The sequence below is a fragment of the Schistocerca cancellata genome, chromosome 3, assembly GCF_023864275.1.
Source record: "Schistocerca cancellata isolate TAMUIC-IGC-003103 chromosome 3, iqSchCanc2.1, whole genome shotgun sequence".
NCBI lineage: Eukaryota > Metazoa > Arthropoda > Insecta > Orthoptera > Acrididae > Schistocerca > Schistocerca cancellata.
In genome coordinates, this window is record NC_064628.1 from 600965880 (window position 1) to 600978938 (window position 13059).

Here is a 13059-nt window from a genome sequence, read left to right on the forward strand (position 1 = left end):
AAAAATCAAACTGATAAAAGAAAGAGAAATGTCTACCTTGTCCGCTGCAGGCCAAAACGTCAAGGGAATCATCAAAAATATAGAACAAATACTGTCAGTACTTTGACGTACAGACAAATGGGACGCGCTATGGATCCAAGAACCCTAAGAAGATGAAGGAGAAGTAAGAACAGAAATGCGCTTATTAATAGAAACCCCAAACCCAAATAAGGCAGCGTAATCTTCAAAAAATATATATAAGACAAACAGGTGCATATGCAACAACAACAGGCTACTGACAATCGAATGCAGCATCTTCGCCGTGACTTCAATACACTCTTCTTGTTGATAAATTCAGCCTGACAGTATCGTAAAACATATAACTGGAAACACAGTTCGCAACATGAGTCTTTAACTGTCACAGCAGCACATAAAGCTAGAAAAAAATGGATGACAATGGCCTTGCATTAGACCAATGGTCTGAAATAAATAACTCTTGGTTTGAAACAAATAACTTATACTGTCATATGAGCCGGAATCACATTTCCCCTTTGATATCAAAATTTGGAAATCCGTTTACAATTCTGACTATAGCTTCGCCAATTCAAGCAGAATGCTCAATTTTAAAAATTCTGTATGGATACAGTAGCTGAATATTTAGACGCATAATTAAAAAATCTTAGCTGATTACTAGAAAACTACAAAGCATTCGTCGGAGATCATACAAAATACCTTCAAGAGACATATTCTTCTAGGTGGCAAGCTCTATTTTATCCCAAGGCTTACACATGAATCAAAGGAATTCCTGAACAAATACAAAGCATTATACAAGTAGGACTATTTTAATGAAGAAACTACCTCATGCAGAACTACGCTAATAGAAATGCTGTGAGAGAGAAGATGGAGGGAGTGGGAATGACAAGCTGGTAGGAAAGGACTTGACCTACAGCAACAAAATGGCCTGAAACTTAGTTTGAAAAACTCTGCTGTGACCCTAAGATAATCAAAGAACCGTCAAAAGTAACGTATGACCAAGCTTCTCACCAACTCGTCCTAAATTGAAAATCGAATATGTCGGAAGTCCAAAATCAATAGATGCCCACAGCACGAACCAAATATCTTCGTTGGGCCATTTGCAGTAAAAGAACTCAACCTAGGACTAAACGCAAAGCAAAATGGAAAAGCAGCCATGTTGACGAAATTTATGTGGAACAGATTAAACTTTTTGGCTCTGGGGCGAAATAGTGGATCATGAACCTCATCAATTACACCCTCAAGACATGAAATATCCCAAAGCTGTAGAGAAAAGCGAAGGCAGTAGCACTATTAAAGCTGGGGATGACCTAAGTTCCCAGTAAAACTATCGTCCAATACTGCTCTTTGGTCACCTCTACAAATTATATGAACGACTGATACTCGGGCCGGCCAGTGTGGCCGAGGGGTTCTAGGCGCTTCATTCTTGATCCGCGCGACAGCTACGGTGGCAGGTTCAAATCCTGCCTCGAGCATGGATGTGTGTGATGTCCTTAGGTTAGTTAGGTTTAAGTAGTTCTAAGTTCTAGGGGACTGCTGACCTCAGATGTTAAGTCCCATAGTGCTCAGAACCATTTGAACCATTTTTTGACTGATACTCAACCGTGTAGCAGTCATCACAGATTCAAAGCTCATCACCCAACACTCCACTTTCAGACCTGAAAAATGGTAGAGGGGCCAAACTTGTTCCTTACAGAACATAGAGAGGAACGATATGAAAATAAAGAAATAAAAGGACTAGCCGTGATTATGACACAGTGAACCGTAGTCCTTACACGACAGAACTATATCACACACTTAAAGATACCAGATGTAAAAATCACAGAATCATTGCTGTAAAATAAAATTTTCTGTGCCACGCTGGAGAGTGGAAAGAGTCGATGGTAACGACAGAAGAAATGGACACGCCCAGGGAAGGGTCCTGTCCACCCTCCTATTCAGCCCGTATACCAGTGAGCAACCGACACCAAATTACGCTACCCCTTACCCGTAAGCGGACGATCTGATCATCATGCTTAAGGAAAAAGTTTTAAGGTGGTAGAGCAAAACCTGGAACGTACTGTAAGCACGATATCAGAATATTACTAGGAAACTTACCTCAAACCAAATCCCTCAAAGGCCCAAATCAGCGCCTTATATCTTCGCCCAAAATAAACAAATCAACAGCTGAATGTAAGGTGTAATGCCATCATTCTGGAATATACAGTTAAAGCGAGATACTTGGCTGTCGTACCAGACTGGTCATTGACGTACAAACATAATTCAAGAAGAGCCATCACAAAATCGTAGTAAGAAATAAAATACTCATTAAACTGACTAGGAGCAAATGTGGAGCTAGACCAAAGGGTACTCAGAACCACAGAGTAGGAACTGTGCTTCTCCACGGCATAATATACTTCTCAGGTGTGGTCCAGATCTGTAATGCCTAGAAAGCCATCTTCAGCTTGAATGAAACAAGCGGACTAATAACTGGTTTATGAAACGCATGCCGATCCAAGAACTACATAAAACTGCCGGACCTACTGACTCCTAGATCCAGATGAGCTAGTCACGAGGACACTGAGAAGCTTAGGAACACCACTGATGAACGCCACTTGGATCTACTGACTCCCAGGTCCAAATGAGCTAGTCACGATGACACTGAGAAGTTTAGAAACGCCTCTGATGAACGCCACTTGGATCTACTGACTCCCAACTCCAGATGAGCTAGTCACGATGACACTGAGAAGTTTAGGAACACCTTTGATGAATGCCATTGGATCCACTGACGCCCAGGTCCAGATGAGCTAGTCATGAGGACACTAAGAAGTTTAGGAACACCATTGATGAACGCCACTTGGATATACTGACTCCCAGGTCATGATGAGCTAGTCACGAGGACACTGAGAAGTTTAGGAACACTTTCGATGAACGCCACTTGGATCTACTGACGCCCAGGTCCAGATGAGCTAGTCATGAGGACACTGAGAAGTTTAGGAACACCTTTGATGAACGCCACTTGGATCTACTGACTCCCAGGCCATGATGAGCTAGTCACGATGACACTGAGAAGTTTAGGAACACCTCTGATGAACGCCACTTGGATCTACTGACTCCCAACTCCAGATGAGCTGGTCACGATGACACTGAAAAGTTTAGGAACACCTTCGATGAACGCCACTTGGATCTACTGACTCCCAGGTCCAGATGAGCTAGTCACGATGACGCTGAGAAGTTTAGGAACACCTCTGATGAACGTCACTCGGATCTACTGACTCCCAGGTCTAGATGAGCTAGTCACGATGACAATGAGAAGTTTAGGAACACCTTTGATGAACGTCACTTCTTATTCGAAGCTTTTTGTGGTCCTTGAAGACTTAAACCCAGCAAGAGACTCCTGAACAAATACATTGACGAGTCTCCAAAAGACTATGCTACGCTACAGTAAATACACAGAGGCGAGAAATTGACATGGAAGATCTGGGGGAGCCTGAACCGCTTCAGAATCCATGTAGCGCCAGTGAAGGCAAACCTATTCATGTGGACCCTTATAGTCGATTATAATGACATATGTGATTGTGTTGAATATCAGGATATGCAGCACCTCCTGATCTGTCCTAAATGTCCCAGTACTCTCTAAGAATTGTTGCAGGAAAGCAAGGGAGCATTAGACGCAGCCCAATTTTGATCAGAAAACTTCGGCTTCCAGATACGAGAGTGAAGTAAATGTCTACCTGTGAGAAACGATGATGTGGGCGCCGTTTTGTAGAGTTGGCAAAAGGGGACGTCAGGGTGCTACAGGAATAGGGGAGGTACAGGGTGCAGCAAGGTGACTGAGCCCAACTCTATCAACTGGCCCCGGAATCCCTAACTATAGCTATAACCTTCATACGAACCATATCCTTACTCTCTACTTGTATTTCAGTTACAGTCAGCGGCTGCACAACTGCCGCAGGAAATAAAAACAAAACAAGCGTGCGTCTTGTACGTTAGTCGGGACGGAAAACGATATAATGCATGCTAACAACCAAACTGTCGAAAGTTCGATGTATAGCTCAAATCCAGAGGCGGTTTGCCCATGTAGCACATGCTATCGGCGCCGGAAAACGGCGGGGTCAGCACCTCACTTCTATTTCTTTTTAATGTTTATAAACGCCAACAGTTTTGAATTGAAAATAACTGTGTAGGACTGTGTCAACACGGTTGTGTCGTATTTTTGAAGCCTTGGAAATAACAGATCACAGACAAAGTATTACGTGTAGTTTCGAACGTTTGAAGAATACATTTATTGTGATTCTATTACATTACACCGCATTTTACGTATTATAAACTGTCACAACAGTTTTATTTACATATTCGATTTGACTATGGTGTTCTGGACGTTATTGACAACTTGCGACAGGTATAGTCTGAAATCAGAATGCTTCTGAAGTTTGACAGCTACACGTTTGTGTTGTGGTGAATGGCGGCCAAGCTCACTTCGTGCGGTTTTCGTAATCCTGTTTTATGTTATTTTTAGTAATTTTGAATTCAGGCCCTGTGTCTTTCTACAGTATCTCCATCTATCATATTTCTTTTGTATTTCTGTAAAGTTTTTATGCATACTTTTTCAGTCCGTTGCGTCCGTAGTTTAAGAGGTAACATCAGAAATCTACGGAATAAATAATTTATTTATTCTACTATATAGAGATGTTGTTCCACGTTGGTGCCAAAGATTTCGAAAATTTCTTGACCAGCTTACTACAGGTTTTTACGCGATACTGTACTACACGTTTGGACGGACGTAGGCTACATTTTAAATATATGTAGTACAAAGCATGTAAGACATAAAGAGGAGATGTTGTTAGCAAAAATCTCGAAAAGGTCTTCACTGATTTGTTTCCTATTTTTACATGACATGCTAATAAATAATAATAAACTTTCAGACGGACATAGGCGACATATTTTTTAAATATGTATGGTAAATTAATATACATATATACAAAAAGGGGAAATTCTGTTAGCAAATACCCAGAAAACTTGTTGGCCAGTTTATTTCAAAATTCTAATAAACGTTCAGACGGACACTGACTGTATATTTTTAGATATGTGTAATATATAAATCTATATTTAACATATGAAGAAGAATCGTCGTTAACAAAAATATCGAAAAGTTCTTGACCATTCTACTTCAAATTGTTACACGATAGCTTGCCGACATTCTGACGGACATAGACTGTACATTTTTTTAAAGAAAAATCTACAGATTTTCTCTTAAAACCAATTGTGAGAAATAAATCGCTATCCTGTGAAAACGTGCGGATTCGTTTCGTTCCTCACAGTATGTTTCAGCTTAGATATCAGGGCATTTAACCCATTAGATAAATTTTTTCTTCGCTCATATCTTCTTTCTTCTTGTATTAAACAAAACGTGTATACACAGCATTGTGCTGTTTTGTTTTCTTCTTTGTAGTCAACTTTAAGAGGAAAGAGGAATGTTGTATTTATGAATTTTTGACTTATTATTCTAATGCCACAATTCAATGGAATCTAAATCATCCGAAAACTTTGCAGTACGACGCGTTCACAGATTAAAACTATGAGAAATATTGTCATTTAAGTTACTATCCTCACAGACCGAACAATTGGGAAGGTCTCTCCTGTACCCCCTATATCAATGATCCAAACCGATTTACCCATTCCTCTTAAGTGACTTCTTTTCCCAATCGTGGTTTCGTTTGAATATCAATAAATAAGGCTCAAGATCAGAGGGAGAGGGGAGAAAATGGACAAAGGGAGGGAAAAGGTGGAGATGACCAGAGAAGGGGTGAGGAGTAGTTGGAAAGAGATGGAAGAGATGGAGGGGGAGAGGGGAGAGGACGATGGACTGTGAGAGAGGGGAGGAGAAGAAGATGGACAGAGAGAGGCGGGAAGATGAGGTGATTGAACGAGAGAGGGGGACGAAAAGATTATACAATTCACGAACATGTTTAGCAATTGCAAAGCATTGCCGGGTCCCCTATGCACAAGTTGAAAAATTTGTTATACGTAACTTGGAATGCTATGAGTCTTTCAGCGGTGCTTCGATATGTCAATTTCTGAATTGACCTTCATATAAACAGGTTTGCATGCTAGGGGTTATAAGATACAGGCACTGGCTAGCTGTTGCGATTAGTAAGATCGCGCTACATCAGTGTATTCTCACAGCACGTCTCCCGAAAGCTGGGACTGGGTGGGGGAAGCTTGAAGTGAGGACGATGTCCTGTGGTGGCGTCCTTAGCGAAGTTGTGAATTCTTTAATTTAAAGTAAAAAGTAACTCATTATTATAATACAAAACCATTACAACATCAATTATCTGTAAAGAAATGTTGGATTCTTGGATGGTCAATGTGAAAGAACCGTTTCGTGCGTCAGACCTGAGGACAAGGAACTTGGCTATCTGGTGATGTCAAGAGGTTCGACGGGACAGGTACAGCAGTTGGACGTATACGGCGCTGGATGTTGGAAGAACTTCTTGAGAATTAAGCAGAACTAGTTCTGATGAATGGTTTTGATGCCAGTCTCCATTTGAGAAGCAACAGTGTCAGGGTGCAGTCACTAGCACATAATCACTTGTCTTCGCCAAAGTTTTACAGTGTACTGATATATGCCTGATACAAACCGGGATTCTTAGAGGAATGCCCTCCACAGTTTGACATTCCTGCTGAATTTTGTTTTATATCGCGTTGCATGTTGCGTGTATACATGTGAAGAAATTGCGTTTTTTTATGTGTATGGTGTAAGAAAAAATAAAAAACAAATAATTAAAATAATAATGAACGTTTAACTATTTTAATTAAGTACGTTGTAAATACTCCGACAGCAAACTGTGTACAGCTTATTTTCCTACCATGTTATTTTAGAAATCAGCTTTATTATACATTGGTGCATGTGGCGTGAAAGCGTCTTTAATTTACTTTGTAACAGAAGTTTTAATTTTTCAAAATTAATTAATAGTGTTGGGGTATTTTGCAAACAAATTATCACAAAAGTTGATTATATAGTCGTCAAGAACATTAATTACATTTCATCTTTTACGTTAAACACGTTTTATGCACCATGGTTTCGAAGATTTTCGCTGTAAACTTATATGACAAATTACCTTTCGGGATCTGTTTTACCCCTTGGAAGTAAAATTGGGCAAAAACGAAAATATGTGTATTGCATTGTTTTGATTCCTCTACATACCCACTAAGGTTCATGAATATTGCTTGTTTATACCTGGGAATGCTCCCTCAAACTCACCGCAATGAAGACAACACTGAATAGTTACAGAATTGCCAGTGTACGTTGAGTTGTTTGCTGGGCGCGGTATGGTAGCGAGCCGAAACAAATGAATATCGGTCCGAAGTCATACACTGTGTTGCGACTTCCAGTGACTCCGCTACACAAATCAGCCACCCGATCCGAGTGTCTTGTTAGAGTGCGCGATTAACACTTTGTGGATATTTAGATACAGTGTGGGTCTCAGCTGTGTTTGAAACTGAAACTTGAGGCAATCAAATAAAAAAATACGTCAGATTGATCTGAAATGTTTTCCTTGGAAGAATGACAGTAATAGCAAGTAAATAAATCTTCATTTTAAATGTTTCGTGCTTCAGTTCATCATCAGGCGATCATTCGCAGTAAGTGTTACGTTAGCATCCTAGGCTTAAATTTATGTCTTAAATTATCATACAAAGCTCAACTTGAATTTGTGATGCCATCGATGCAAATTCTTGTTGGGGTGTTGTGTTCCTCTTCTGGTTCTTTTTACGGTCTGATCACCTGCTTTTGCTGTTGCACGGTGATGCTCAGGTCTTCAAGGTGTTGTTGGTGGGCTAAATTTTCGTGCATACATTAAATTGTCTTGAAACTTCCTGGCAGATTAAAACAGTGTGCCGGACCGAGACTCGAACTCGGGACCTCTGCCTTTCGCGGGCAAGTGCTCTACCAACTGAGCTATCCAAACACGAGTCACGCCCCGTCCTCACAGCTTTAATTCCGCCAGTACCTCGTCTCCTACCTTCCAAACTTTGCCCGCGAAAGGCAAAGGTCTCGAGTTCGAGTCTCGGTCCGGCACACAGCTTTAATCTGCCACGAAGTTTCATATCAGCGCACACTCCGCTGCAGAGTGAAAATCTCATCCATGAAATTGTCTTGATTATAATAACAGCACTCAGTTGATTTTCTTGGCACTTCATAAAATGACTTCACAATGAGGCTGGTTGTCTCATTCAAGTCGACAACATGTCGCATCGATAACGTCACAAAATTTAGCGTAAGTCTGATATAATAGTTCAAGTATAGGTTAAGCCTAGATTGTTGATGTAGCGTTTACTCTGTGAGATCACCTGATAGTTGTGTGAGGTTCGAAACGTGCAGCTACATGTGTTTAAAATGCGCGTAGCTTAAAATGAAGCTTCATTTGTGACTAGTATTAGAATTTTACGAAGGTTAATGGTTAATAGTAAGTAAACTCAGAAATTACTGAACGTGCTGCCGCACGCTTTCGTTAGTTAACACCACTACTTCTTTATTTGAAGGCCGAATACCGGGAGCCTTTATAACTCAAAGTTGGATTATATGTAAACGGCTGGGGATATTAGAGCAGTCTTTTCACAGACGTTGTGTTCGACGGCGTCCTTCTTTTATGTCTTATTATACTTCTTTCCTTCGGGTACCGTGGCACTTTCTACCGAAAATTACTTGTTTACTTTCGTTAGGAACATACATTACACTGACGTGACAAAAGTCATGGGATACTTTCAAGAAGAGAATACCTTCAAGAAGAGAATAGAAGCTTTCGAAATGTGGTGCTACAGAAGAATGCTGAAGATTAGATGGGTAGATCACATAACTAATGAGGAGGTATTGAATAGAATTGGGGAGAAGAGGATTTTGTGGCACAACTTGACTAGAAGAAGGGATCGGTTGATAGGACATGTTCTGAGGCATCGAGGGATCACCAATTTAGTATTGGAGGGCAGCGTGGAGGGTAAAAATCGTAGAGGGAGACCAAGAGATGAATACACTAAGCAGATTCAGAAGGATGTAGGCTGCAGTACGTACTAGGAGATGAAGCAGCTTGCACAGGATATAGCATTGAGAGCTGCATCCAACCAGTCTCTGGACTGAAGACCACAACAACAACCTTGTACGGTTGTGTCGGACCTCCTCGTGCCCGGCGTAGTGCAGCAGCTCGACGTGGCATGGACTCAAAGAGTCGTTGGACGTCCCCTGCGTTAAATTGAGCCATGCTGCCTCCACAGCCGTCCATAACTAAGAAATTTCTACCAGTGCAAGATGTTGTGGACGAACTGAATTCTCGATGTCACACAAATGTGCGACGGTAACGTCGGGCGCCCAGGATGGCCAAATCAATAGCTCTAAATGTCCAGAATGTTCTTCAAACCACTCGCGAAGAACTGTGGCCCAGTGACATGGCATCGTTGTTTGAGAACATGAAGTCCATGAATGGCTGCTGATGACCTCCAAGTAGTCGAACAGATCAATTTCCAGTCAATGATCAGTTCAGTCTGACCAGAGTACACAGTCGAGTCCATGTAAACACAGGCCACACCAGTATGGAGCCACCACCAGCTTGCACCGTGCCTTGTTGATAACTGGCGTCCATTGCTTCGTGAGGTCTGCGCCACGCTCGAACCCTACCACCAGCTCTCACCAACAGAAATCGGGACTCATCTGACCAGGCCACGGTTCTCCAATAGACTAGCGCGCAGCCGATACGGTGACAAGCTCAAGAGAGGCGCTGCAGGCGATATCGTGCTGTTAGCAAAGACGCTAGCGTCGGTCGTTGCTGCCATAGCCCATTAACGTCAAATTTCTCAGCATTGTCCTAACGGATACCTTCGTCGTTTTTCCCACAATGATTTCTGCAGTTATTTCATGCAGCGTTTCTTGTCTGTTATCATTGAATGCTCTACCCAAATGCCGCTGCTCTCGGTCGTTGAGCGAATGCCTTGTCCGCGGTGAAACATAATGCTTGAATTTTGGCATTCTCGGCACAGTGCTGACACCGTGGATCTTAGAGTATCGAATTCTCTAACGATTTTCGAAATGTAATGTCCAATGTGTCTAGCTACAACCACCATTCCGCGTTCAGAGTCTGTTAATCCCTGTCGTGAGGCCATAATCCCGTCGTAAATCTTTCCGCATGAATCATCTGGATACAAATGACAGCTGCGCCAATTTGCAGCACTTTTCTACCTCGTGTACGCCATACTACCGCCATCTGTGTATGAGCATATCGCTATCTTATGACTTTCGTTACCTTAGTGTGTAACTGTGTTGCTGCGTTTGTGGATCTGGACCTCGTAACACTGGAGTAAAATATTATATATTGTCGTGAATTAATTTAAGCGAATCGGTAAAAAAATTTCTTAACTTACATTCTTTTGCTTCGTCCAGTTATTCATGTTGTTAATATAGAATTTCTTAACTGCTCAGTACAGCGTCAGACTTCATTCTAGTCTCACTTCTAAACAATACAGAGAAATATTCAGTTTTTACACTGCCTCCAAGTGTCCCCTTCTCCCATCTTTGATGACAAATGAAAGTGAGGCAGCAACAGAGATGTAACTGCTCATGTAGGCTCCTAATCAGCAACGGAACAAGTGAACACGAATACAGACAGAGTAAACATTACTGTAAATCCGAAACTACACGGATCAATTTACCTCGTAGCCGTTAGAAGTATAGCATTACAATATTGGCAGAATTGATGCTAGCGCAGAGAGAAATGAAGCCTTCCAGTCTGACACGAATGTTCAAAATGGCTCTGAGCACTATGGGACTTAACATCTTAGGTCATCAGTCTCCTAGACTTAGAACTACTTAAACCTAACTAACCTAAGGACATCACACACATCCATGCCCGAGGCAGGATTCGAACCTGCGACCGTAGCAGCAGCGCGGTTCCGGACTGAAGCGCCTAGAACCGCTCGGCCACAGCGGCCGGCAGTCTGTCACGAATACAAGATTTTATTGCGATCATTTAAATGTTTTGACGCGGTTACTGTGTGGGCGACTGGGCTTCCCAGTAGGCAGTCAGACAGGTCCAATTAAAAATCTTTGTATCCTGGAAGGTAACATCCATGAATTAGCCACACATTTGTCTCGCTTTCGCGGTTGTGGTTACAAACGCAGAGTTCTTTTAATAAAGCACAAGTAGCACGAAAATTATGTACCCCGGCAAGCGCGAAAACGTTGTAAATTTACGTAATCAGGCACCTAAGTGCTTCTTGTCGTCATAGGGTCGCGCCATGTCCTTGTTGTAGTTGGCGGCAGCTTTATTTGGAAATAATCACGGACGGTCACGCACTTTAAGGAAAATGAAATGCCGAGTTTTTTCGCCACTGTCTTCAACATCTTCACGATAAAAAACCACCAGCTGCACTGCGGTACTTCATCTCACACTGCACTCAGTTCGTACGTTAGTATGCCAGCATAGCATGACGACGTTCGCTATTCTATAAATAATGACTCTGTTGTATGTTCAGTGTATACAGCAACAAGTCCGCTAATACAATTTTTAGAAAGTCATGCAACTGAACTGACTACAGCTGATTAGTTCCGGAGGACGCCAACCGATTGCAACGTAGCTCGAGGTTAAGGGTAACAGACAGTTATTGTGAGATCAATCGTCAGCTGAAATCGATTTTCTGGTACCTTATCACCAGCGGTCCGCCCACGGTAGCAGGGTTAGATGCCCTATGCTTTAAAAAAAACTGAGTTAATCGATCAACAACGAACTTAAACAGATGTCTTATGACGTCCGCCTCGATCAGATGAAACGAACAAAAGCGAACAAAAATGAGATTTAAAAAAAGAAAAGAAAATAAACGGTAGCTGAGTGGTCACTTCATTTTACATTTTACATCACCAGAGGACGACTGAACAAACGTCCGTCTGTTTACGGCTCGTTTGCTAACTAAGGGTTCTGGATGTGCACTGTTGCACTGCATCCTTAAATAAGTGTCAATTAATTAAATGACCAGCCTAAGGAATTGTCAGTAAATATCATGAAAAAATCACGTAAATGAATATTAAAATATAGGAAATAAGGAATTATTTTTTTAAATATAGTAATATAGCCTAACGACAGGATTGCATTTCACTCTTGATTTATTCAGATCAAAAGCAAGTCACTTTCAATGGTGTTCTTACAAAGGCTTGTATTATACACAGTGAAATAAATGAAATATTAAACAACTGACCTATAAGACCAGGCTCAATATTAGCAGGCGGTGACTACCGTTACCGCCGAAGACCACTAAACTCATCAAATTTCCAATGTTCAAAAGGTTCGTCGAAGTCTATATGCAATAACCAGTTCACCATATCAAAGTTCAGTCATTGTTATCTGTAATTGCTCTCACTATTCAAATCTTCTCAAACTCCCAAACTCATAATCTGGAAAAATGAATAAGTCACGGACAGATGCACACGGAATTATTCCTATGACCGAGCACACCTCAACACGTGGGACTCTGGCCGCTCAATCTTACCCAGTCATCTTGGAACATCAAACACCCCGGGCCTCACCTATTTATCAAGTACTGTAGACGCGTTAGCCTTTAAGTTCTAGACCAACATTTGAACACACTCTCAAATTTTTAACATATATTCATTTTATACATGTAGGATACATCTCTACAATTCATTTCATACTGATACTATATTTTCTTTTAGATTTATAAGTAGCTAAAATCATATTTTAGTTAAATACTGTACGCTGCAAACGTAAACTGCTATCAAGTTCATGTATTTATTCATCATCGCGCTGTGAAACCACTCTACGCAAACGACCATCTTGCAAAATTATATTATCAAAACACTTTATTAAATGTCCATGGAAAATTGAGATAATAGGACACTCGTTCATGCTCGCGATAATCTTTTGGGTATCTGTGGAGAACCCTTTGTTTTGGTACCGTATTTCTACGCATTAAATAATTTATTTCCCGTGAAAGGTGGCAGCCAGTCAAGGGATATATTAGAGAACTGGTTTAAAAAATTTATTTCAAAGTCCCCAGTGAAATCTTTAC

The 13059-nt window shown here is 41.2% G+C and overlaps 1 non-coding gene across 1 annotated transcript; it reads right to left on the reverse strand.

Moving 5' to 3' along the window:
• Positions 1 to 7886: 7886 nt before the first annotated feature.
• On the reverse strand, positions 7887 to 7961 carry Trnas-cga (transfer RNA serine (anticodon CGA)). Its single transcript has one exon. It is a non-coding gene; the product is annotated as a tRNA-Ser (tRNA).
• Positions 7962 to 13059: the final 5098 nt, after the last annotated feature.